Genomic DNA, 26,926 nt, shown 5'->3' with positions numbered 1-26,926 from the left:
ATAGAAAATCCTAAAGATGCCACAAAAAAGCCATCAGAACTAATACATGAATTCAGTAAAATGGCATGATATAAATTAATATACAGAATTTTTTTGCATTTTTACACATTAAAATGAACTACCAGAAAGAGAAATTAAGAAAACAATCCCATTTACAATTGCATCAAAAAGCATAAAACATCTAGGAATAAATCTAACCAAAGAGCTAAAAGACTTGTACTCTGAAAGCTACAAGAAAATGGTCAAAGAAGTTGAAGACAACACAAACAGAAAGGTACACCATGTTTATGGACTAAAAGAATTAATATTGTTAAAATCACCATACTCCCCAAGGCCATCTATAGATTAAATGCAATCCCTATCAAAGTACTAAGGCATTTTTCACAGAACTAGAACAAATAATCATAAATTTTGTATGGAAACACAAAAGACTCCAAAAAATCAAAGCAATCTTGAGAAAGAATAATAAAGCTGGCGGTTTCATGTGCCCTAATTTCAAACTATACTACAAAGCTACTATAATCAAAGTAGTGTAGTGCTGGCACAAAAAGATGCATAGATCAATGGAACAGAATAGAGAGCCCAGAAATAAGTCCATACTTATGCAGTCAATCGATTTTGACAAAGGAGGCAAGAATAAACAATGGAGAAAAGATAGCCTCTTCAATAAATGGCATTGGGAGAACTGAATGGCTGCATGAAAGAATCAAACTGGACAACTTTCTCATACTATACACAAAAATAAACTCAAAATAAGTTAAAAACTTAAATGCAAGCACTGAAAACATAAAACTCCTAGAGAAAAACATAGGGAGTACCCTCTTTGACACTGGTTTTAAAAATATCTTTTTTTAGATTATTTTCCCTAAGGCAAGGGCAACAAAAGCCAAAATAAACAAACAAGACCATATCAAACTACAAACCTTTCACACAGTGAAGGAAACTATCAAAGTGAAAAGGCATCCTACTGAATGGGAGAAGATATTTGCAAATGATACATTTGATAAGAGGTTAATATCCAAAATATACAAAGAAATTATACAACAAAAATAAAAAAAAACCCAATTGAAAAATGAGCAGAGAACCCAGATAGACATTTTTCTAAAGAAGACATACAGATGACCAACAGACACATGAAAAGATGCTCAATATCACTAAACATCAAGAAAATGCAAATTAAAACCATCGAGATACCACTTCACACCTGCCAGTATGGTTATTACCAAAAAAGACAACACATATTAAGTGTTGCTGAGGATGTGGAAAAAAGGAAACACTTGTTCTCTGTCGGTGGGAATGTAAATTGGTGCAGCCACTATGGAAAAGAGTATGGAGGTTCCTCAGAAAACTAAAAACAGAACTGCTATATGACCTAGCAGTTTTACTTCTGGATATTTACCTGAAGAAAACAAAAACACTAATTTGAAAAAATATATGCACACCAATATTCATGGCAGCATTATTTCCAACAGCCAAATATGGAAGTAACTTAAGTATCCATCAACAGATGAATGAATAAAGATGCTTCATAGACACACACACACACAGACACACACACACACACACACACAATGGAATATCACCCAGCAATTAAAAAAAGAAGAAATCTTGCTATTTGTGATAACATGGGTTGATCTGGAGGGTTTTATGGTAAAGTAAAATAAGCCAGCAGAGAAAGACAATTACCATAAGATTTTACTTATACATGGAATCTAAAAAAACAAAACAAACAAGCACAACAAAACAAAATGAAAGCAGATTCTTAGATACACCCATTGGGTTGCCAGAATGCAAGGTGATAGAAGTGGGTAAAACAGATGAAGAGGATTAAGAGTTATATACCTCCAGTTAATACATAAGCTATGTGGATATAATATACAGCATAAGGAATGTGGTCAATAATGATAGTTTTGGGGACAGATGGTTACTAGACTTACTGTGGTGATCATTTCATAATATTTGCAGGTGTCAAATCACCGCATAGTAAGCCTGAAGTTAATATAACATTGTATTTCAACTACATTTGAACTAAAAAAAAAACTTCAAAAATATCCACTTAGTTTGAAAAATCTGAGATGATTGAACTCTTTTGAGTTGGTTATTAGGATGATGAATTTAAAGTTCCTAGGGCACATAGCCCAATACTTGGCACATCAATAAATGGTAGCTATTATTATTGTCTTCAGAATTTTCTTTTTAATTACCTCTGATCTATTATGGAGTCAACTGGCTTCCCTAACAGGAGTCTAAAAGATTTGAGCTTGCATTTACTAGTTTATTAATCTCTTTATCAACTTCTCTGAACTTTCAATTATATAAGGATATATGGTGAAAAAAAAAGTCCTTGAAAGGATATTCTGAAGACTGAGAGTAATCTATTTTAAAGTGTCTAGCATAGAGTAGGCCCTCTATGAATGGAAGGTAATATAATTCAGATGAGTCTCCTCTGAATGAGTACCATCCTACTATGTATTGAGGAACCCATGTGTATGAATATTTTTTTAAGTAATGGAGGTAGCAAAACTTTTCTCTGTTATATTCTGGTACTCTTCAGAAAAACATAATTTGGAATTATGAGAAATTGTTTTTAAAATAATATTCTTATGGTGACTTATAGTTTATGAAATACTTTTATAACTTAAGACCTTAAAAATATTCCCCAAATTAGCAATTTGTTGCTATATTATTGAAATCATTATCTTTACCCATTCTATCATCAAGATGCTTAACAATTAACAATAATGCTAAGCTGCAAATATTAAGGATATTACAGAAAAGTTCAATATGTTATCATCATAGGCCTAGAGTTTTAGTAATACTTGACAGTTGATACTGGCCAGACGAAACTGAATAGTTTCTAAACTGAAAGGTATCATCATAGCTTTTTCATATCAGCAATAATCCTGGAAGTCTCCTCTAGGTAGGCTTTCACAAAAGACAACTTACGAAAGTGGTTTATTAATTTCCTTTGACTTCTTGAATACTATTCAAAGTATCAGCTAGGTTAGCTGTTCTGCATTTTAACCTGTTAAAATGTAATAAAAAAAAAACTGGCAGATGCTTTTGGGAACATAGCATATAAACAAAAGAATAGAAAATAATGTGGGCAACTTTCTTAAATCTAAATAAATGTATTATGTGAGATTAATGACTTGTTGTCTGAACTCAGCAGGCATGCAATTAAATGTTCAGAAATGGAAGGCACCTCAGTCTTCTAAGACTGAGCTGTTTCTATTATCATAATAACTGAAGCACATGTTTAATAACTCATCAAATACATTTACTTCCTTAAACATCTTCAAGGTCAAAACCAGACATCAGGTACAACTTGAGTACCATTAATTCCTCTGATAATCTTTTGAAGGGATTGTTTCAAGAAGCGGCAGACAGGATCCCATTGAGGCCTGTAGGATGCTTTAGGTACTTTGGGAGCTGGGCACTTACTTTTTGAAGCTTCCATTTTAAGGACAGTATTACTCTTAATCCTCCAAAGAAGAAGCTTGCCACAGAGCCACTAGAAATCAGACTGTTGCATATGGATGTCTAGTTCTTAGTTTAGTGATTATGGCCATTATATCTACATTTTAGGACATGATAACTGCCACTTGGAGGGCTTCTCTGGTGGCTCAGTGATAAAGAAACTTCTGCTAATGCAGGAGACATGGGTTCAATACCTGGATTGGGAAGAGCTCCTTGAAAAGGAAATGGCAACCCACTCCAGTATCCTTGCCTGGGAAATCCTATACACAGAGGAGCCTCATGCAACACATGAGGTTGCAAAAGAGTTGGATATGACTTAGAACTAAAACAACAATTGCCACTTGGTAACTGGTAACTGAACAGCATTGGGTCAGCATTGGTACCGGAGCCATCTTTTCTAAATCTGCTCCCAGAGTCCCTCCACACGCATGGTTATTTCTTCATGCTTGGTCTTTGCTTCCTTTCAGTGTTTTTACCTTCCTCCCATCACCCACTAGAAATTTCAAATCATTTGGGGATTTCTCCACTGTTTCAGTGTTTATCTTTACCAGATCTGTAACTATATGTCTATAATGTCAGTGATCATTTCAAATATTTTGATCCTCCTAACAGTGTCATGGGATGAGCAAACCGAGGCATGAAGAGGTTTTTATGACGTGTCTGAGATTTGGTGTCAAAACATAGTCCCTGCCTCATAAGGGCTCTGAACTGAGCCCTTGCTTCACCACCATTACTACACTATCATTTGCTAGGTTCATCAGTCTTGTGTTGGAAATTCTTCCTTGCCAGCTGTGTGATTTTTACAATATGTTAAACTCTCTGAACTTGAGCTTTCTTGTCAGCAGGGTGACAAGATTCAACTTAACCAAGGAGTCATCAATCATCCACCACATCCTAGCACAGAGCTAAGTGCTATAGCACAAATGAAGTAACAGCCGCCAAGGAATTTTGGCAGTGAGAAGAACAAGATTTTTGATAATTTCCTAGAAAATAGAGAGATTCCAAGAGGGGCTAGTCTGCCAAGTTTAACAGAGCTCTGTGTAAATTCTCCAAAATAATTTCAATTAGAATAAAACAATTTTAAAATTCACAAATTTTATAGTTTACTCTTAAGTAGCACATTCCACCAAACCCCAAAGTGTTATTTTTGAAGACAATGATACCATATCCAACCTACATTATTACATGGGGTGAGGGAGGGACCATGGAAGAGCCAGTTTTATAGGGAATCTAGAGATGAAAAGTTAAAAAAATGTGTTAGATGTTTCTGCTTTGTTTCATCATTTGAATCATCTAAATTGTAAAACATCCTAGAGTAGGAATAGCCACTTCACATTTTCTCCATCTTTCTTCTTCAGTGTCTTGGACTAGACAAACTTGTTGAGTAGAATGTGGCTTAAACTATAAGAATAGAGAAGAATAAATTTCATATTATCAATATGAACTAGTCACCAGGCACCTGTGTGAAACAGGTGGAAAGTAAAAACAGCCAGGGTTTAGGATCTAACACTTGGTTCTCATTAAACCTCTTCTCTCAATTTTAGGTAGTAACCTGACTGCTAAGGATCACAAGGTTTCCAGTTTTTAGAATATGAATTATGCCATCTATCTGCTAGTATTATTGAGAGATTAAATGAGATGAACTATTATTGTATATACTAATAAATAAGTAATGCTTTTTTGAGTGTTTGACATGTATTAGACACTATTCTAAGATTTTCTTTATTAGGTCATTGAAACTTTACAACTTAAGGAGATGGGTATATTACTATTATTTCTATTTTGGAGATGAGAAAATGAAGCCATAGAAAGTTTTTTTTTTTTTTTTTAATCTTGCCAAGGTCACACAGTGAGGATTTGGCTGAGTAGGAACTCAAGCTCAGGCAGCCTGGGCTCTTGACTACTCCTTTTTGTCACCTTACTCCATCACAGGATGTGAGAGTTGGACTGTCAAGAAAGCTGAGCACCAAAAAATTGAGGCTTTTGAACTGTGGTGTTGGAGAAGACTCTTGAGAGTCCCTCAGACTGCAGGGAGATCCAACCAGTCCATCCTAAAGGAGATCAGTCCTGGATGTTCACTGGAAGGACTGATGCTGAAGCTGAAACTCCAATACTTTGGCCACCTCATGCGAAGAGTTGACTCATTGGAAAGGACCCTGATGCTGGGAGGGATTGGGGGCAGGAGGAGAAGGGGACGACAGAGGATGAAATAGCATCACCGACTCGATGGGCATGAGTTTGAGTAAACCCCGGGAGTTGGTGATGGATAGGGAGGCCTGGCGTGCTGCGATTCATGGGGTCGCAGAGTTAGACATGACTGAGCAACTGAACTGAACTGAACTCCATCACAGTAGCTCTCTATAAGTCCATTTCCCCTAGTCCTGGTTGCTGGTACAAAATGCAACAGATTTTGCCTCTCCAGAAATAAACAGCTACACTGAGGACAGAGGATAATTACATGAAGAAAGAAACAGCAATACATGATACAAGTTGTATGCCAGAGGAGAGGTATGACTTCTAGGTCTACAGGTGTTTGAATGGAAGGAAATAATTGCAATGGGGAATCATCAAGATGTTCCCATGTAGGTAAGAGTTGACTTAGGTCCTAGAAAACAGAATTAAAACCAGCAGAGAGGATCTGGGGGAAGTTATTTCAGATAGTGGGATAGCAAAGACAAAGGCCTTTTGTGCTCAGGAACCAAGGCTCAGTGTCAGTGAGAAGGAAGGTTTCTATATGGGAACGCTGAGAATACAGAATCAGGAGGCAGCTGAAAGTCATTTTGTAGAATGTTTTAAAAGCCTAGAGAGGAGAAAGGACCTCCCGCTGAAGAGCCACCCTGCTTTTCTGAGTGGCTGAGTGCATATATGTGAACATCCAAGCCCTGCCAAGTAGTACTTTTAAAAGGCTGATGAGACAGCAGGTGTATAACATGGATGGGAAAGCTAGCCAACGGATTGTAGGAGCAAGCAGAAGCCCTGGGTATACATACCTACATTCAGATGCTTCCAGTTACTCCAGCGATGATTATCTGGCGGGTGGATATTCCATGGCCTCTCCACACCTACTGCTGTGCTTTTGGCCTGTCCCTCACTCTGTTAGTACCTGAGGGTAGAGACAGAGGCAGAGTGATCTTCCAGTTAATCTTTTTTCTCTCTCTGCTCCTTAGCTATGGTTAAAAACTTGGTGTTGGAAGAAGCATATTAGGTATGATCAGAACATTTCATTTTTTAAAAACAGTACTTCCAGTGTTTTTATTAAATGATTTACTGATGAAGAATGGAGCTTGTATTTGAGTCTGACCCTGGAATATGCAATTGCTAGTTCTCTTTGATCAGAGATGGACTTGTAAATTGGGGGCTACCCACATGTACTTTCACTTAATGTTCTTGTTTCTGATCTGGCTGCTTTGGATTTAGGTTGAGGGTGGTTAAATGTACTCTTTTAAAAAATGTTATATATTGTATATCTCAACTGATCTTTTTACAACCATATGATGATTAGGCATCAATCATTCTTACCATTGCTGCTACTTGAATATATTAAGCAATTGCTGCTTCTTCCTAAGCTGGATATATTGATAGATTACCAGGAGACTTGAGTAGACATGCAGAGTACATGTTGGCTCTAAAGTGTTGTATTGGAAAAATGAGAAAAGAAAGTGATGGGAAAATGAAAAAGATTGCAATGAAACAGACTTGTGATACCAAACTCCTCTTTAAAAAGCAATAGTTCATTGTCATTTCAGGCTATTATTGAGAATCAGTATGAAGTCTAAATAGATTGTAGGAGCCCAGTCCTAATACATCATTATCACTAATATGTATTTGGTAATAGTAGACATAGATTATTTCAGTCCAAAATAGCCAGAATATCCATCTTTTACGTGAGTCCATTGGATGCAAATATACTTAGAGTGCAAAGCACACACACATACAGCCCTCTTTCAAGGAAAGGAGACTTTAAAATTTTATTTATTTATTTATTTATTTTTTGACTTTAAAATTTTATATACTTGGCTAGTAACCAGCTACCAAATCTACTCTAGTTCTCTGATTAACACGCTTTCATACATTATTTCCAGTTTTCTACCTGAATCCTTGTCAATGTTTCCCTTCACAATCCCAATATCACCCAAATAGTTCTGGAGAAACCAGAAAGTGAGTAGAAGAAAGTTCATTCAGCTATTTAAGGACATGGCACACATCACTAGTATCCATTTATTAGCAAAAAAGCAAAAAACCAAAACTGGCTTCATTGCTCATGAGAAATTCTTAGTATGTTCAAACACCTGCTGAGATCTTAATATAAAACAAAACAAAACCTCAACTACTCTGCTTCTAAATTTGTTTGATAAACCAGATTTTTAAAGTTCCCAAATAAACAGAAATCATTATAATTATGAATAATTAACATGCTAAACTCAAGAGGGCACTCAACATTCGTTACACTGTAGAGTTCGTCCCCTAAGGGAAGCACCTTCAATTAGCTCAGTTTTCACAATGGAAGAAAAATGAGACAATCAGTAATTGCAGGTACTTAGTACAAGGAACAAAATGAGCTAACTTGCATTTAAATCACCCTGTCTCAGTCAGTAAAGGCCCTGCTCTCTTTTAGATTCTTAACATTTGTACTAATTCCAGAACACAGAAAAGCAATAGATAATAGGAAAAACATACTGCCTTCAAAGATGTAAGTGGATGCACTTCAGCTTTATCAGTTATTCTAACTGAGTAGGTGAAAGAAGAAGGCAAGATATAACAATAAATTAATTTAAAAGAGAATCTTGTAGATTTTTTTTTTGGCTGCACTGCACGGCATGTAGGATCCTAGTTTCCCAACCAGGGATCGAACCTATGTGCACTACATTGGAAGTGCAGAGTCTTAACCACTGGACCACTAGGGAAGTCCTAAAAGATGTTTTCCAAAATATATCAATATATTTATTCACTCAATTTACAAACATTTATTAAGCACTTACCATGTATCAGGGTAAATGTGCTAAATGATAGTTATATTGTACTGAAAGAACCAGCCAATGTGGAGAAAAGGGAACCCTAAACTGTTGGTGGAATGTAAACTGAACAGCCATTATGGAAAACATTAGGGAGGCTCCCCCAAAAAACTAAAAATAGAACTTCCACATGATCCAGCAGTTCCATTACTGGATATATAAATGAAGAAGACAAAAATGCTAATTTGGAAAGATATATGCACCCTAATGTTTATAGCAGCATTATATATTTATAGTAGCCAGGATACAAAAGCAATCTAAGTGTTCACCAGCAGACGGATGGATAAAGAAGATGTGGTACACACACACACACACACACACACACACACACACACACAATGAAACATTACTCAACCACAAAAAAGAATGAAAATTTGCCATTTGCAATAACATGGATTGACCTAGCAGTCGATCCATGCTTAGTGAAATAAGTGAGACAGAGAAAGATAAATACTGTGTGATATCACTTATATGTGGAATATAAATAAATAAAATGAATGAATATAGCAAAGCAGACACAGACTTATGGATATAGAAAACTAGTGGTTACTAGTGGGAAAGGGTCAAGAAGGGGGTAGATTAAGAGGTGCAAATTACTAGGTATAAAATAAATGGTACAAGGATACATTGTACAGCACAGAGAATATAGCCAATATTTTATTATAACCTTAAATGGAGTATGATCTATAAAAATATTGAATCACTATGTTATATTCCTGAAACTAATATAATATTATAAAGTATTAGTTGCTCAGCTGTGTTTGACTCTTTGCGACCCCATGGACTGTAGCCTGCCATGCTCCTCAGTCCATGGGATTTTCCAGGTAAGAATACTGGAGTGGGTTGCCATTTCCTTCTCCAATAATATTATAAATCAACTATAATTAAAGGAAAAATAAAGACTGAAATGTAAGAAAAAGAATCAGCTAATGATTTGTTTAAATATACATTTTTATATACAAATTTGATTATATCAATATATATTTGTATATTTTGTATATATTTGTGTATTGTATATATTTGTATATTCTTACAAATATAAAGTTTGAAGTATAAATATTTACAAACTGAAGCTATTCAAAGTGTTATTCCTCACATCCAACTGCAATGGAAATTGTTATATACCATTTTAATTAAAAATTAAATCACAACATTATTTAAATTTGCTTCATCAGAGTTTCATCTATAAAAATGGTAAAAAAACAAACACCAAAATATATCCATTTTCTTTTTCAGTAATAAATTTTACTACAATTATCAGGGATTTTCTTAGGCATTTATAGAACTAAAATATAAGTCAAGTTGAAAATGGTTTAGCAAACAGTAGCTATACTTTTGCACGTAAATATACATTTTTGCTCTGATTCAATATCAAATTGACAACCTTGACCCAAGAAAGGGTTATCTTTTATTAGCAGCCACTTTGGGGAGAAATATTTTATCTTCCACTGAAGTAGAGGAAAGAATTCATTAAAAATGTGATGCAAGTGGTTTTAGAGTGATAAATCTCAAGTTACCAATTCCATTTTTAGTGATTAGTTGCCCAAGTCTTGTATTAATTAAAATGGTTATTCTAAATGCTTATATTTAATGTAAACATAATTAGCTAAACCTCAGTGTTACTGCCTCATCTATTTTGAAATTAATTTATAAAATAGCTCAAAAAGTGCTGTAAGATTTTGATACAAAAGAAATCAGAATCAGTCTGCATCTTTTGTTGGTTTCAGTTGTGAAGCCATAGTGAGCCACTTATATTAGGTATGACTGAGGGGGTCTCTGGCATGGCTAACAAGTAGAATCAAATATTAATATGCCATTGATGTTTCTTTTATATATATGACATATAATTAACTTCCTAAGCAAAAATACATCAGTTGTTCCCAATATTAATATATTCTCATACCAATATATGCAGACTTTTCTAATATTTTATTAAAACCTGGGCCTTCTGCTCTCCAATGAATGCTTATAGTTGGGGGAATCTGTTTCTACAATTCTCTAACATTAGTTCAAGCCATCTGCATCCTTCTCCCTCACCCTGACCTTTTAGGAATTTAATTCAGAGCAGGCTATAAAATCTGACTCAGCTTACACATCAAATAAAATTGTATAGAATATTTCTCATCTTTTCACACTAATACTATTATGTGGCGTTCCAATATTCCTTCAAGTTAAACTGTATCTCAATTACCTCAACTGGCATCTGCTTCTATTTCTTTCAGTCCTTCTCTCTGGTTCCCTAAACAATGAATAATAGATATTATTACTCAAGAGCTAGATTTGGGTGCATCTCTGCAAAGAATGTAGGTAACATGCAAAAAACATCTATCCTGTTTAGATAAGATAATATGAGATTGTGATCAGAGACAATTATGTATTGATTTACCATTTACCATTTCAACTATCAACCATTATCTTAACTCTGAACATCCTCAGAGGTTCAAAGGATTAGAACCGTCTCAAAGTAATCACAATGGAGAGGGACAATTTGAGGACCAGGAAGATATTAACACATCTGCTTTGTTCATCTTGCTCAAACCTTTAAACACCATCTGTTTCCCATTATTTTCTGGCTACCATCTTCCCATAGGCTAAAAGATTTTTAAATGACTGGGGGAAAAAAACTTGAGAAACTAGTTTGAGATTTTAATTCGGTATTTCATCTGCCAGACAGTGAAATGCAGTTTGCTGCAGCAAGTGTTCCTAATAGATAAGGGAATTGTTGCTTCACATATAATTACACTGAGTCTAACGGTAGACATAGCCAACCATATCATCTTTATACTATTAGAAGTGCTAGTAATTCTGAAAAGAATCCATTTTGAGGAGGGTCAGAGCTACTTTTATTTTACTTCAAACCAGGGTTATCATGGAATAAAACTGATAGTTTTGGGGGAACAATTTTTGGAATATAAAAAAAAAAGTATTAAAGAGTAAATGAAGCTGACTGTTGTGACTGGCAGTAAGTTCAAGCATTTTGTGTTCTTTTGTGTTTGCTTTGGAATGTTAAACAGGTTGGGTTCTTTTAAAAAGAAAACATTTTATTCAGAACATTTCCCATGAAAGCCCTCTTTGACAAAGTGTCATTTTTTGATATATTAGTACATGTCTGCCCACATTTTATATTCAAAAAAGGCAAGCACTGTTTTAACAACTTTTGACAAGCATGGGGAATTAAACTTCCATGGAATTGACTCTCAGAGTAACACTAGAGACTGTTATATTTTCTATTTTTGTACTTCTTCTTGAAAGGACACAACACTTTTAGTTATATAAATGTATGGTTGAAAAAAGTGCAAAGTAATTAAAGATGAGCAATTAGAAAGGAAAACTTCAATTCATCAATAAAATGCTTTAAGCATAGAATACTGAAATTTTTTGAGAAACAGAGCTACAGATATAGTAATCCAGTGAAATAAAAGTAGCAGGAGAGAAGTTAAAGAATTTTCTGGAAAACTAGCCAGGAAACTTCAAGAAATTTAACTACTTCTTCATTGCTACTGCTACTGCTAAGTCACTTCAGTCGTGTCCGACTCTGTGCGACCCCATCCCTGGGATTCTCCAGGCAAAAACACTGGAGTGGGTTGCCATTTCCTTCTCCAACGCATAAAAGTGAAAGGTGAAAGTGAAGTCGCTCAGTCATGTCCGACTCTCCACCACCCCATGGACTGCAGCCCACCAGGCTCCTCCGTCCATGGGATTTTCCAGGCAAGAGTACTGGAGTGGGGTGCCATTGCCTTCTCCATACTTCTTCATAGTTATCTACTAAATTATAAATTTCAAAGCCAAATAATCCTGTATTTTTTTTTTTTTTGAAATGCAGGCTCTGCCTATTGCAATCTCACTTGGATACCCAGAGGTACCTCCAGTCAGCAAACTGCCTCCCATCCTGTGTCCCTCTGACTGTGACCCCAGGGCAGGGTCCTGGCTGCTCTCCAAGCTCATCTGTCTCTACTCCACTGTACCCTTGCTCATTCATTCATCCAGGGATTTTTCCAGTTCCTTGACTACGTGAGGTTCTTTATCCTCTGCCTAGATCACTATCACAATCACTTTGATTAATGTCTCCTCTTCTTTTCAATCTCAGCTTGGATGTCACTTCCCTCAGGAAGATCTCTCTGACTGTTCTCTCCCAAGATGTCCTTTCCCTAGAGCCTGTAGAACCTGTTCTCTCCAATCCAAGTCCCTGTCATACAGATGCTGTTGTCTCTTTATTTGCAGACTGTAAGCACCATGAAGCTTATTTACTGTAATCTATCTTATGTCTATCTTATTTACCAGTAAATCTCTACTTAGACAAGTGCTTGGAATATTCTCAATGCTCTCAAACACTTTGTTAAACAGATTAGTGAATAATTTGAGTGAAAAGTTCACATATAAGCAATGATTTTTTTCCTTTTGGTGGTAATACAAACTATTAAATATAACCACTTTTACCAAAATATATTAACTCATTTCAGTTGATATATCTTAATGTTATTGTTTCCATTGATTATTTGATTTAGCTGGGACAAGTTTCACATTTTAGTTCAAGATTTTCTCATATTACCTTTCCCTATTATGAAAGTGCAAGGTGGATAATAGCCATTGAAGGATATTAAGTTCTGAAATGCCATTTTTGGGTTTCAGTTTACTATACAGACTTCTAATGATAAAATGGTAGACTGAAAAGGGGGAGAAAAGATTTATGAAGATTAATGTAAAATATCTGAAAAAGGTGAAGGTCTTGCTTTTCTGTTGCTCTGTTAGTATAATCTTTAACTGGAAATAAAAGAAGAAAATTTGAGACCAGTACCCATTAGTGAGTCAGCAAAGTGGAGATGGAGAAGAGGACATCTTCTGGACATTGTTATTAGATATTAAGAGCTGTAAAAACAAACATACTCTTGAAAGGCCTTAAATTTAATGACAGAGCTGTGGATAACTAAATTATGATTATGACAAATTCAGGGAATTGGTTCAGAGTTCTCCTCAGCCAAAATTCAAATAAGCAATCAAAGTGATATTGTATTAGTTGACCTTCTCAGACACTTCTGAAATAACTGCTGCTGCTGCTAAGTCACTTCAGTCGTGTCTGACTCTGTGCGACCCCATAGACGTCAGCCCACCAGGCTCCCCCATCCCTGGGATTCTTCAGGCAAGAACACTGGAGTGGGTTGCCATTTCCTTCTCCAATGCGTGAAAGTGAAAAGTGAAAGTGAAGTCGCTCAATCGTGTCCAACTTTTAGTGACCCCATGGACCGCAGCCTACCAGGCTCCTCCATCCATGGGATTTTCCAGGCAAGAGTACTGGAGTGGGGTGCCATTGCCTTCTCCATCTGAAATACAGGAGGCATTTATTAAGAATACTCAGAACAACAGCAAGACAGAACTGCTTCCATATTTCATAAACCACTTTATGAAGTGGGAGGGTGGGTGAAGTTGGGTTGGGGAGGGTGGATATGGGGGGAAGGATACAGAAGAAAGACAAGGAGCTACTTGGAAAGATATAAGTGGAACTCTTCTTTTAAAAATTGCCATAGCAGGACTTTCCTTAAGTCAAGATTAAAAATGTGATGAGCCTATGGAATGTTATTGTCTGCAGAAAAAGTAATATAAAAATGATTTTTGTTTCCACATAAATTACTTAACACAGCTGCCACTGGTTTTACAGATTAATGCTGGTACTGATAGGCCATCATGTATAAGAGATTCTTTTCTCTGAATTTTTTATTCTTCAGCCTTCAGTGTTTCTTCACCTCTTTATTAAACTCTTATTCTAAGACTTATAATGAAATATATTGAAGTAGTTTGCCAGAAACACACATGGAGTTGTTCCTACTGGCTCTCTTCTGTGCTTCCTGGGGCCATAATGTAGATGGTGGCAGAAAAAAATCTTAAAAACAGTAATAATGATAAATAAATTAAAACACAGTGTATGTAGTCTCCATCAAAGAAATACGTTTGTTTTACAGAACTGTATTTTTACCTCAAAGACTGTTCACTCCATCCTTACTTCATTCCAAAATGCTTCTTTATAGCAATTCTTATTTCAAAAGGGTGCTTCAAATTGATTCTGAGGAATTTATGCTCTTCATGCTGTTTTCTGGCACTATGCTTTTTTATCAGATCAGCAGAAACAATGTGAAAACACCTGCCACAGTAATTTCAAATGTCTATCATCTACAAAATTATACATAAAAGATCTTTGGTTGCAATGTGGTCCTTGAATGAAGAACTTTTTAAAGAAAGACCAACAAATGCTGTTGAAAATATAAATGGATATGTTGCAAGAAAAAGACACTTGTAGCATTTGTGGGAACAGATTTTTAATCAGAACCAAGAGAACATTTCTGAAAGAGCCAGTCTTGCTTTTCACAAGAGTTTTGCATTCACACAGACTGTTAACATACACGCTTGCCACCTTCAACTAAAGCTAAAGGGCTGTAGCTAGAAATGGAGTTGTATGGGCATTTAGTGGATGCCTACCCAGGGTAAATGAAAAAACATCTACATTCCCATCCCATGCCACCTCCCAAAACAAAGGAACATATAATTGTTGAACATTTATAAGTTTTTAAAAAGGCACAGAGGAAGGCTCTGGGTTATAAATTTATTTTTATGTCCTACATACCTATCTGCTCTATGGTCTTAACTTAGATGCTAGTCACTCTCAAGAACTGGTATGGATCCTGAGGACTCCCTTGTGCACCCAGAGTTGAGAATCCTGCTCTAAAGCTTCTTCTGCTCAGTGACTTAGTGACAAACTCCCTTCCCATTTCTTGTTTCAGTCACCTGTGCTCATCTACGTGTATCTCACAACCAAGGAGGCATTTCACTAGGGCTTGAAAGTTATGCTATATTTTCCTACCGATTTCCCCTGCTGTCCTTAGAACTGGAATGTGATTCTATTATAGTTTGAATGTGAAGTTCACATTCAGATTCAAGGAAGTATGTATCAAAATAATGTTTGCAGTTATTATCTAAAAGAATACACTTCAAATAGCCCTTTTGAATAGGGTTGCAATTTTATAGGAAATAGAATGGCATAAAAAGAAACAGAAAAACATATCCTTTTATTCTTTTAAGTTGAGTGTATTTCAGACTTAAACCTGTGGGATCATAATGACACAGTATTATAACCACTCCAGATGTCTGACATTTTTAAGGAGTGTATATAACATTCAGGTGGGGCTCAAACGGGAGCTAAGCATCCAGGCTACTGTTTTGTAAAACAGCGTGTTGTATGGTCGCGTAGCTAAAGGTAGCAATATTCAACCCTCAAAAGGCAATAAAGAACACTCTGAAATGTACCTTATTTCTAAACTATGGTGGCACATTATAGCTCTCTTTGTCAGCACTTTATTGGTTTCACAGGAATAAAAACAAACACTGAAGTCTTTACTCCGAAATCCATTTTTAGAATTTATCTTACTAACAAAGGAGTTAGTCCTGTGAGAGGTGTTCTAGTTTGTAATAGAAGAATTACTCTTGGTAAAGCTTTTTGCTCTTTGAAAGGCTGCATTTATTTGACATTCTTAATTTAAAAGCAACAAACTGTAAAATCATGCTTTTCCATGATCCACATGATAAACCAAAAGAAGGAAATATACTGAAGTAAGTAGTTTTCTGTATCTGGGCAAAACTGATGCATTTATGCATTTCTATAGGAAGGAAAAAAGAAACCCTAAACTTTGTTTAACATGAAAAAAAATTTTGGAATAAGTCCAGTTTGCTTTCAGCATTGTTTCTAGAGGTTATTTATTTACCACAACTGCATATTATTGACATTTTGCCAAAACAGTTAACTCTTACTTTTTCCTTTCTTTTATTTAAGCATACAACAATAGGCAGCTGATACCAGTGCTGCTTTTAGCTGTTTTGATTTTGGATTGTATATGCATGAACTCAGGTTACCTCAAAATAATAAATGAAAATAAGGTATATTTCCAAAGCAACAAAAGCACAACATATTTTGTTACACTGTTACTGCAGAAATGTGTCCAGGAGAATGGATGTTTAGATGTGAAAAACAGTTTATGAATCATAACCAAGTCCATTTACAGATCAGCCCTGACAATGGATGATAAAATGACAACCACAACAGATAACATGGCAAATGGCCCCCAATCCAAACAAAATCTACTCTGCAATTATTTATGTAGCAAGAGTCCAGTCATTTTTGTTGCCTTCAGAATCAAGGGCGGGGGAGATGAACGGTAACTGGAAAAGTGAGAACATCTCCCACTCCCGACCCTAGGAGGTTACCAGATTGTCCTAAACAGATGTCCACAAATACTAAGAAATGGAGCTGGTGACAGGAAGGGACCCCTTTAAAAGGGTATTGCTGTGAAGCTTCAACTTCCCAATTTAAGATATGTTTTCCTTTTTTCAGGGTAAAATATTTTCAACACAAGATTCAGGAAAATCAATTAAACATTACGGGACAATGGATAGATTAAGGTATACTTCTTTTTAGGATAAGAAAGCTGTCTTTATAGTCTGTCTCTCTAGAGGAAAGAGATGAAGAAAAGCAAGGCTCTTAGAGAATAAGAGTAATGGAAAATGCTATGTCAAACAAGAGTCCTCCATGCATGCTTAAAAAATGAGTAAAATTTACCATATATGTGACAAGCTACTTGACAGCATACTTTAAAAAACAGCAACATATATTTAGCCATTCCCAAGGACTGTGTGAGTTGCCCAGAACAAGACCTTTTTGGATATGGGACATGGTTGGGGACTTAGGAGTCTACCAACCCCAGGATCTTGTCTTGACTTAAGACTCCTAAGTCTCTCTAGGATGTAAGCTTCATGAAGGTAGATTTTGTTTTGTTTTTGTTTTGCTCACTGCTTTACCTCCAGCACCTGTAATAGAGCCTGGCAGATAGTAAGTCGGCAATTAATATTTGGGGCTTGAAAAATGAACGTAGACTAGTTCAGACTCCAACTTCTCTGACTTTGGTTACTATACATGGTTACAGTTCTCTGAGATGTTAATGTGCCTATTGTTGTTTAGTCACTCAGTAGTGTCTGACTCTTTTGTGACACTGTGCCAAATACTAATGTTGACCTGAAACTAATAGGCTGCAACAAAGATGGGTTTATTCAGGATCAGCAGAAAATTGCAACTCAGGGTCTGCAACCATCGCAAGTCACATACAAGTTCTCCCGACAGCACGGGAACGAGAATGCTCATACAAAGAAGAAAAGGAAGTTGGGAGGGCTGAGTCCTTGTCAGAAAAGGAGATTTGCTTCTTCCTGTGGCTCTGCTATGGTTGCAAGGCATGAGAGCACCCCCTCTGATCTCCCAACTCTGTTCAATTGAGGTCTCTCCTCTGTCCATGGGATTCTCCAGGCAAGAATACTGGAGTGGTTGCCATCCCCTCCTTCAGGATATCTTCCCGACCCAGGGATTGAACCCACATCTCCTGCAGTGCAGGCGGATTCTTTACCCACTGAGCCCACCTGGACGGCCATTTATTATTATTTTACAGTACTCATTTTTCCCTATGGCTATGTGATAAAGCATTATTATCTCCACTTCAGGATTAGTTCTGAAGTACCAGAATTAAAATGTGGTAGTTAAGTAACCTTAAACTCTTTCACCATGTAGAAGGTAGAGAAAAAAGTTGCCTTAGTTTAAGTCCCAAATCTAAACTCTTCCTTACTATGCTAAATCCTGGTTCAGTCTTATTTAGTTGATGACTGCTCCATCTATTGTCTCAGTCTTGTCTTTATTCTGATCCCTGGTCTCACCCAAATTCTGCTCTAACTCTAGTCTTGGGGTATGTACTGCACCTAATGTGAACTTCTCCATAGCACTCCAGTGTCTCCATTTCATCTGGGTGGTACTTCTTAGCTTTGGCAGCCATAACAAAATGCCATAGATTGTTGGCTTTAACTACAGAAATTTATTTTCTTACAGTTCTGGATGCTACAAGTTTGAGATCATAGTGCCAGCACAGTCAAGCTCTGGTGAGATCTCTCTTCCTGACTTGCAGATGTCTACCTTCTTACTGTGTGCTCATATGGACTTTTTAGGGTACCTGCACCTGGGGAGAGACCTCTCTCTTTCTCTTCTTACAAAGCCACTAATCCTATTGGATTAGGACCCCACCCTTATGATCTTACTTAACCTTTGTGCTAAGTTGCTTCAGTTATGTCTGACTCTCTGCAACCCTATAGACTGTAACCCAGGAGGCTCCTCTGTCCAAGGGATTCTCCAAGGAAGAATACTGGAGTGGGTTGCCATGTCCTCCTCCAGATATTCCCGACCTAGGGATTGAACCCACATCTCTTATGTCTCCGGCATTGGCAGGAGAGTTCTTTACCACTAACGCCACCTGGGAAATCCTCATTTAACCTTATTAACTCCTAAAAAGCCTTATCTTCAAACACAGTCACACTGGATGCTGGGGCTGCAAAATATGAATTATAGGGGAACACAATTCAGTCACTCTTTCTATCTGGGACCTGAAAACATGGTGAACTTCACAAAACATACATTTAAAAATTATTGTTGTTCAAAATCTATCAAACCATAGATACCTCTTGATTATCCAAGGGAAATTTTATAAGTAGCATGTGGCCTAATACAGTTTCCAGTGGTCATCACACCTATGTGCTTCTTTCTTTTTCCAATATGTAATTTTGAGAATCTTTGTTCTGAGTGGACAGTGACCAGAGGGTCAACATGACTCAATTATTCCTTAAGATACTGTAAATATTTCTTGGAACTTTCCAGTTGGATCTTAGTACCAGAAATCATATTCTGAGCTAGTTATTACAAAGCTTTCCTACTACAGGGGAAAAAATGAAGCCTATGACAATCTCTTTTTAGTTACATTGGCCTTGTTTTCTGAACTTGCATTAAGCTTCTATTGGGATGGCAGTGAACCTTGAGTAAGAGTACAAGTACATGGGATCTTGAAATGCACCAAAACCCCAAAACGCTGATGTAGCTCTGACCACTGTGGACCTGACAAAACATCAGAAAGCCCTGGTGCAGCAGTGTGAGCATCCCGTCTTGACAAAAATAGACCTCCTGACTTACAAATGTCCTTCCTTCAGGGAACTCAGGGAAGCGTGTGTGTGTGTGTGTGTGTGTGAGACAGAGAGAGAGAGATATAAACACTGTCTTGAATTGCAAAGTTCCTCTGGAAGAAAGATATTTGTTTCTGTGTTTCATTAGCATAATCACATTTTAAGACAGAATAGTGGGTTTAACATATGATTAAAAAGACACTTGCTCCTTGGAGGGAAAGCTATGACAAACCCAGACAGCATATTAAAAAACAGAGACATCACTCTGCTGACAAATGTTCATATAGTCAAAGCTATGGTTTTTCTAATAGTTATGTATGGATGTGAAAGTCAGACCATAAAGAAGGCTGAGTGCTGAAGAGCTGATGTTTTCAAATTGTGGTGCTGGAGAAGACTCTTGAGAGTCCCTTGCACAGCAAGAAGATCAAACCAGTCAATCCTAAAGGAAAGCAACTCTGAATATTTGTTGGAAGGACTGATACTGAAGATGAAGTTCCAATATATTGGCCACCTGATGCAAAGAGCTGACTAATTGGAAAAAGACCCTGAGGCTGGGAAAGATTGAAGGCAAAAGGAGCAGGGGATGACAGAGGATGAGATGGTTGGATGGCATCACTGACTCAGTGGACATGAATTTGAGCAAACTCTGGGAGACAGTGGAGGATAGAGGAGCCTGCAATCCATGGGGGTTGCAAAGAGTTGGACATGACTTAGAGACTGAACAACAACAAGAAAAAAACTATTAAAATGTGTCCACTGTAAATGCAAAGCGATTACTTAAAACAGAATAAGAATGTAAATCATACATATTGCAATATTTATAGGCATTTCTTAGAAATATTGTAACAAGTTATCACCACTAGATTTTTACATAATTAATTATGAAACTAACAGAAACTATTTATTTTTTAAAGAAGAGATTAATCACCCTTAAGTTGCTATCAGGTACTAAATTTAAACAATAATGGAAAATTCAAATAGAAAAAATAGTATTTTTTGCAACATTTTCCTTCATTATTGAACAAATAAAATAAAGTCTTCAGTTTTTCAGTAATTTTGTGATAATTTAGTTTGATTTCAGTTTAGTTTGATTTCAGTTGCTCAAAAGATCAAGCTATATATTTCTCTAAAATTGTGGTGAAGAGTTACAGGTAAGGAACTTGGAGATCTGATTTCTTGCTTAGGCTCTAGCATAAAATATCTGTGACACTTTGGGCAGACTACTGAACCTCCTGAGTTTTCTTGACTACAAAAGGAGAGGATAAGAATACATGAGCCCTGAAGTCCTTACAGGTCCTCCCAGTCTGTGATTCCAGGTGGTTATTCATATTACTAAAGCCAATAGCATTAGTCCCCATGAACTGATTAAACAGTAAAGGTTATTCCAGGAGATCAAATTGCCAACATCTGTTGGATCATCAAAAAAGCAAGAGAGTTCCAGAAAAACATCTATTTTTGCTTTATTGACTATGCCAAAGCCTTTGACTGTGTGGATCACCACAATCTATGGAAAATTCTGAAAAGAGATGGGAATACCAGACCACCTGACCTGCCTCTTGAGAAATCTGTATGCAGGTCAGGAAAAACAGTTAGAACTGGACATGGAACAACAGAGTGGTTCCAAACAGGAAAAGCAGTACGTCAAGGCTGTATATTGTCACCCTGCTCATTTAACTTATATGCAGAGTACATCGTGAAAAACGCTGGGCTGGAGGAAGCACAAGCTGGAATCAAGATTGCCAGGAGAAATATCAATAACCTCAGATATGCAGATGACACCACCCTTATGGCAGAAAGTGAAGAGAAACTAAAAAGCCTCTTGATGAAAGTGAGAGAGGAAAGTGAAAAAGTTGGCTTAAAAACTATGCCAGGTGAATGCTGGTCCTCATGTGGTCACCGTGGCCCATCCTGTCATTAAACACAAGGCTCCCACTGGCATCCTATGGTTAGTTATCTCAGCCCCAAAAAGAAGCCACTTTTGAGGGCTCCTTACTCTTTGAAGTTTATTTGTTTGCTTGCCAAGTTGCCATCTACCACAGAAGGTGCCAACATGTCACTCTCTCATGGAAAATTTACTTGATTCCCCTGCTACACTAAGCCAGCACTCTTTTCATATGGGTTTACATGAAATTAAACAGGAAATTTCAATCACAACATTTAACACAATTGGCAGTTAGCTACATATCTATGTAATTGTGTCACATCTATCTTCTTCTTTAGGGTGTAAACTCCAAGACAACTAAGACTAAAAAAAGTATTTTCTTTTTTATTCAGGTTTTATTTTGTTCAAGAGAACAAAAGAATGTATCTTAAAGAGACAGTGCTGTAGGGCTGAGTAGGCAAAGCAGCAGCTACCTGCCCACTCCAGCACCATTTTCAGCTCCCTAGAAGCAACAACTTTCAACTTTTCTAACTGAATATTTTGGCATTTTTACCATTTTTAAAAATATTTATATCATGCCTGTATTACCTTTGCTTGAATTTTTGACTTTAGGCATTGAATATTAATTTTCCTTTTGGAAGAGAAGGCTTTATTTAGGTCTCTTTTGAGTGAGTGATAGTGTGTCTGACTCTTTGTGACTCCATGGACTGTAGGCCGCCAGGTGTTTTGTCGGTGGAATTCTCCAGGAAAGAATACTGGAGTGAATTGCCATTTCCCTCTCCATAGTTCTCTTTTACTTCCTCACTATTTTTATAACATAAACTTTTCTGTCATCCCATTCTCTCAATAAAGTTAGATCAATACTGATTATTATGACTATCATTAATACATAATATTACATAGTGCCATTCTCAGCTGAGTCATGTAGTATACTATGAGTGTGTCCCTTTTTGCACAAATTCTTACTCCCACTGAGTTAATAATTATCTTGTTCAATTTTCAGCACTCTATCCTTCAAAGGTGTCTTGAGAAAGAGTAATGTAAGTTAGAATATTTCTGATACTATTCTGATACTTTTTCTAATCTGTGAAATTCTCATTTTTGCTCTGGAACTAGGTCTTTCCATTGTCCTAAGAGTTGTAAAATCTCCTAATGAATGTAGTTTTATTTTTATTCATTGTATTTGGCACTTGGTGGTCCCCATAGTTGGGAAACTCATATTCTTTAATTCTGAGAATATTCCTTTGATATTTTTCACCTCCATTAAAAATTTTTCTCATACTAGGGAATTCTTATTGTTCAGAAAAAGAATCCTTACAAGAAATTTTTAAAAAATCTTCTATTTTCCATCTTTTCACCTTTTTGCTCTACTTGCTGGGATAATGTTTCAACTTTCTCGTCCAAATTTTTTATTTAGTTTTTCATTTCTCCTATTATAATATTAATTTCTAGGCATTTTTTTTCCTTTGGCTCTCTAGATACACCTGTTTTATAAAGCATACTCTTCTAGTTCCACTAAGACAAAATCTTGCCTTATGTGTTCATATAGACTGTGTTTCCTAAAAATATTACTTTCCAGTTTTGGTCTATAGGTCAAATTAAATGTCTGCCTTAAACATGTGTTGATCTTTTGTCTACTTATACTTATGAATAAGGAGCTTGTGAGCATGCAAGAAACGGGTCATTGTACTCTTTACTCCAGGGTGATCTGGCCAGGCAGTTTCCCTAAGGAATCCCTGAACTTTGTATCATTTGGATCTTCATTTCTGGATTGATCAAATTCCCCAAAGACTTTCTGAATATCTTCCCTGAAAGATTCTGATTGTCAAGATTCTTAGAGTCCAATGAGGAAGAAGCTGTGAAGCTCAACATTTCACATGTAAACTCACTTAAACCCATTATTTTTCGTGTGATACTTCTTTCTTATCCCCAATGTTCCCAAGTTCACTAACTCTGCTTGCCTTAATTATGGAGTAAAATGTCAGTCTCCCAGCTATATGGGTGAATGAGGGGATCTAGAGGGTATCTAATTGCTCTTAATCAATCTTCTTTTTAGGCTCATGTTTTCTCTCCAAATCCAGGGATAAACAGTGAGGTCAATACTTGAACATTTTGGGAATGCTTTGGTGGAAAATGGTATCGCTTCTAAAGTTTGCCCCCTACTGGTTTTAAGACTCACCATTTGGGGTTTGTTAAATGGGTTTCCATGTCTACATCTGCTCGCTAGTTTAAGTGACTTGTTGCTATTTTCTCTTATCCCATGTTTTTGTCTTATAAGTGTGTGCCTTTAAAACAGTCCATTTTCAGTCATTTCATTAGGGGTTCAGATGATAGTTAATGTACCTGTGCACCATGGCATCCTCATCAGACAGCATGTGCATCCTTCTCATGTAAATAAGCCTTTTCCAGTTGAGCAAATTCTCTGGATCAGTCCTATACAGATGTCTCCGAATATTCTAAGATCTTAAATGTTCTTTGCCATCTTAATGTAAAACCATGTATGAAGCTCTTTGGTCTTTTAGAATATAGCTGTTGTGAAGATATCTTTTTGGAGCGTATGTACTATCTAGACTAGAGCTGAATACTAGTTGCCAGCAATGACAAAGAACTTCTCTGTAGCTAATATTACCATCTGTCCTGTTTTCCACTAAACGTGTATATTAATTGTTTGAATAGATTCTTAGAGGGTGAAGGTCACTTTATTGCTACCCTTTGAGTATAAGGTCATCTTGAATAACTTCAAACTGCAGCTGTGACCCAAGACAAAATGCCTTCAACTGCGGACAAATGCTATTGGTCCAGATTTAATGTTGGCCTAATAACATTAAATATAGAAAATATAGGACAAAGGAAAATACCAAGAACTCACAAAAGAAGCCCGTTGCATATACCCTGATATTTTCTTCCTCTTAAAGTATTTCAAAATGTATATTCAACGTACTTGTGTGTCCTCTCTTTTGCTTCATCTCCCAAAATTATTCTCAATCACAAGGTGATAATCATCATAAAATAAAACTGTACTTAAAATTGATCATTATTGTCACTCAATCCTGCCTTATTAACACAGAATGCTATACATATGAAAATAGGCTCCTTGTTTCATTAGAGAGATAACTTAAACAGGCTGCTTACAAGCTGTATGTATTTTATGTTGAACTAAATGCTGTGTTATAGACAGAGAAAAATGACATGAGAATCAAATTCTATGAGAGTTAGTCTTGAGACAAGCAGTTTCTAGGCTCTGAAAGTAAAGCAATGGGTGCTGACTAAATGGAAGAGGCTTTGTCTTTATATTTGTGGTGGCCCTAGGCTGAGTGAGGAGAACCCTCAGCATGCAGCCCGTGTCACCAAATACTCACACACTCAATGCCGTGCAGTGTCAGAAGCTGGGGCATCACAGTTACCCTGAGATGTTTCTGGATGTCTATTTTCTGAGGAAAATCTTGGCTCTGTCCACTGTGGTCCCCCTGGATCATCTCTACTCTATGTACCAGTGACTATTCTTGAGGCATTCATCCTGATTAGACTCCTTAATTTCCGTGAACAAAATTTAACTCTATTTTCATTTGGTCACTTATAAAACATATGTATCTTGACAACATATGCACTTAAACTTCAGATTCTTCTGAAGGTTCTAGCCTTTAACTCTCTTGGCCAATTCTTCCTCAAGGCAAAAAGTGGTCTATAATTTTCAAAACCTTATAGAAACAGATATCTGTTCTACAAGAGAGAAAAGTTTTACTGGTACTAAATTCAAAATTAAATCTGCCATGTGATCTTTAGGTAAGACAAAAAATGATGAATATTAAATAATATGATGTATATTATTTTGGATAAGGGTTTTAACTCAGAGAAATATGTTTCACAGGGTTATTTTTGTATCACTGTAAGTGGAGGCACAGTATTATAACAATTTTTGAAGGCATTTTTGTTGATCTAATGTAGGCACATAGATTTCTAAATAACTTGATGATGATCACTGCAAGTATTCATAAGGTGCTCATGTGCCAACACTGTTCTAAGCATTTTATTTAGATGAACTCACTTAATCCTCCTCATCACCCTAAGAGATAGACATGTATCATGACCCCATTTTTACAGATGTGGAAACTATCTCACAGAGAGGTTAATATATTGCCCAGTATCACTCTGTTAAGGAACAATAACACAAGCCTGTCTATTTATGGTACATTCTACATTTTTTGGCCTATCTATTTTTTGCTTTCATATCATTTCTTTCCTTTCTTGGACTTTTGAAGTAGTTGTATAATGATAAATACAAAACTGAACTCCGAGACCCTACTATTCCTACTATTTTATAATCTTAAAGTGTCAATTAAAAGAGCAACACACAGCAGCAAAATTTTCGAAAATTTAGGAGACTGCCTGCAATCTGAGGGAGAGTTGCGTGCGGATTATTCAGCTAGAGACTTCAGAATTATGTAATTTGGGAAATATTGGTATCAGGTCACAGTTTTTACCATAGAGTTATAAAGAGAAATAAATCATTTCAACATCAATAAATCATATGTGTTACCACAATTTCTCTTAAAGAAGTTCTATCATGAACTTCTTTGCTATATAACAACATTATTTTTCTTCATAGTTTCCATACAAGGCTATTATTGTCTTGTTTTTTTCCTCCTCTTTTAAAAGGTTTAACTTGATAGCAGCATGAATGTGCTTTTCTTCTTTTTTTTATTTTCAGATTTTATCATGCTAACATCACAGCAGTCTTTATGGAACAGTACTAACTGGTTAAGACCCTGTGTGCCCATTCACGGAATATATTAAATCAGCAAGCTCCCATTACTTATTGATGTGTGGGACATGGAAAACAAAAACTATCTACTTCCCACTTTCACCATATTTGATGGGGGAATATGCATACAAATGATGATAATTTAATACAGTAATGGCTAAAGGAGAAATTGGGTTCCCAGGTGGTGCTAATGGTAAAGAACTTGCCTGCCAGTGCAGGATGTGGATTTGATCCCTGAGTTGGGAAGCTCTCCTGAAGGAAGCCATGGCAACCCGTTCCAGTATTCTTGCCTGGAGAATCCCATAGACAGAGGGGCCTGGCGGGTTAGGGTTGCACAGAGTCGGACATGACTGAAGCGACTTAGCATATATGCAAAGGGGAAATATATATATATATATATACATATACAGTGAGATTGTGGTGTATGTGTATGTGTGATAAGTCTTCATAGATGAAGTAGCAAGTCACAAAATGAACCTGATGAGCAAAGGGACAGGGGACAGCCTTGTGGGACACAAAGAATTTGGTGTATTGGGGGATGTGATGGATGAAATACAAGCATATGTGTGAAGTAATGTCACATGGAGCTTAAGAGGGTAGACTCACATCACTACTAAACTGGTCCCCTGGCAGTGATCTTGGATAACTTCCTTATTAACTTCTCTGTGTTATAATTTCCTTATTCAAATAATAGGGAAAATAATAGTACCTACCTAAACTGTAGGGTTTTTGAGAGTTAAATAAAATAGTATTGTAAAGCCTTTA

General features: G+C 36.4%; 1 protein-coding gene across 6 annotated transcripts in view; it reads right to left on the bottom strand.

Annotated features, from left to right (window-relative positions):
- Positions 1-26,926, bottom strand: part of HS3ST5 (heparan sulfate-glucosamine 3-sulfotransferase 5) — a 289,927-nt gene that overhangs the window by 112,730 nt on the left and 150,271 nt on the right. For 4 of the 6 annotated variants that reach the window (XM_043890408.1, XM_043890404.1, XM_043890407.1 and 1 more), the window contains one exon: positions 6,471-6,583. The exons of 1 other annotated variant lie outside the window; for it this stretch is intronic. The gene's annotated coding sequence lies outside the window, so the exon portion shown is untranslated. The remainder of the gene's footprint in view (positions 1-6,470; positions 6,584-26,926) is intronic. One more of the 6 variants, XM_043890409.1, reaches the window with a different exon arrangement.

The sequence above is a fragment of the Cervus elaphus genome, chromosome 28 (assembly GCF_910594005.1).
Source record: "Cervus elaphus chromosome 28, mCerEla1.1, whole genome shotgun sequence".
Taxonomy (NCBI): Eukaryota; Metazoa; Chordata; class Mammalia; order Artiodactyla; family Cervidae; genus Cervus; species Cervus elaphus.
The sequence above is the reverse complement of the archived record's forward strand: the minus strand, read 5'-3'. Positions and strand labels throughout refer to the sequence as shown.